At 39.6% G+C, this 1,706-nt stretch overlaps 1 pseudogene; it reads right to left on the minus strand.

Moving 5' to 3' along the window:
* Positions 1 to 393: 393 nt before the first annotated feature.
* LOC111743796 lies at positions 394 to 512 on the minus strand (annotated as a pseudogene).
* Between the last annotated feature and the right edge of the window lie 1,194 nt (positions 513 to 1,706).

A 1,706-nucleotide genomic window follows, 5' to 3' on the forward strand; every position in this document is an offset into this window, starting at 1 on the left:
CCTGCAGAGGCTTCAGGAAAAGACCTATTCCTTGCCTCTTCCAGTTTTGGTGGCTGCTGGCACTTCTATCTCTGCCTCCATGGTCACATTGCCTCTGCCTCTTCTGCCTGTGTCAGATTTCCCTCTGTCTTTCCCTTATTAGGACACTTGTGATGGCATTTAGGGCCCATGGTGATAATCCAGGATAATCTCCCTAGCTCAAGACCCTTAATTTAATCAAACCTGTAAAGAATCCTTTTTTGAATAAAGTAACATTTATAGGTTCCAGGCATCAGGACCTGATCTTTTTTTTTTTTTTTTAATTTTTAATTTTTTTTAGGTGAGGCAACCCTTGGTTGACCTCACAGATTCCAAGAACTTTGTCAGCTTACAATCCTTTATTTTTTATTTTTACGCCCACAGCACCTGGTCTTCCTAGGTGGTCTCCCATTCAACTACTAACCAGGCCTGACCCTGCTTAGCTTCCGAGATCAGACGGGATTGGGCTTGTTCAGAGTGGCATGGCCATAGAGGACCTGATCTCTTTGGGAGGCTACTATCCAGCTTGCTAACGTAGGATTGTTCCGAGGAGTCACAAGGGGATCTATGTTAGCACTCAGCACAGTGCCAGGGCTGTGGTAAGCATGTCATGAGTGTGTGAGTTATTATTATTATTATTATGTGTTCAGTAACAGTGGTGCCGAACTCCATTTGAAAACACCAATGGGACTCTTTTTTGCCATTTCTTTTAAATTTTTCTCACAATGAGCAGTGATGCCAGAGGGAACATCCCTAAGCGAGAGCAAGCCTGGGGAAAATCACATGACTCTTATCCATTCCTGTCGAGATGGAGTCTGGTTAAGACTGCTTCAGACCTTGAAGGAGAAACTGCTCTGTAAAGCACAGTCTGAGGGCCGAGCGAAGGCCTGTAACCTGGTGATTAAGTGGGGCAGGGTTTTGGCTTGATATGCACAGGAGTATCTAGTCTCTTATCGTCCCCTGGGACAGTGGACAGTGGCACAACTCAAGGACAAAGGAGTCAGGAAGAAAGAATAGTTTGTATCAGGTTAATCACCGAAATTCACTCTTCTCTACAGACAGGGCTAATATCAAGTGAGCAAAGAAATATGATCATTATAATGATTTTGCTCAATTTGAATTTCCCAAAGAGAAGTAGCAATTATATTTAAATGAAAAAACATATAAAACAAATACTGATTTATGTACATAATATTTAATTTATGGCATACATGATAAAGTTGTTCATATACATAATAAAAGTATATACATACATACACATGAATATACTTCTATTTGAGATATAAAACCTATGAAATTTATTTAAAAATTCAGAAAATAACAATTGAATGTCTACAATGTATCAGGCCCTCTTCCAACGCTGGTGATAGAGCAGTGAACAAAATGACCAAGTTCTTCTTCTTATGGAACTTCCATTCTAGTGGAGAGAGAAAGAGAGTGAACAAATAAGCAAACAAGCATGTAATATGTCACATGAGGAAGTGGGGATGAGGGTGCCGTTTTCTATAGGATGGTGATTTGACCAGATCTAAGCTCTACAAATACACTGGAAGACTTTCCCAGAAAAATGAAACTGCCTAGCACATCACAGTTTTCTTTCTGTGTACTTTCTTAGTACACAAAATAAAACAATGGTGTAACTAAAATTGATAATGTTTTAGAGTCACCATAATACACACAAATATCTT

Source organism: Pteropus vampyrus, unplaced genomic scaffold, assembly GCF_000151845.1.
Source record: "Pteropus vampyrus isolate Shadow unplaced genomic scaffold, Pvam_2.0 Scaffold122, whole genome shotgun sequence".
Classification (NCBI taxonomy): Eukaryota; Metazoa; Chordata; class Mammalia; order Chiroptera; family Pteropodidae; genus Pteropus; species Pteropus vampyrus.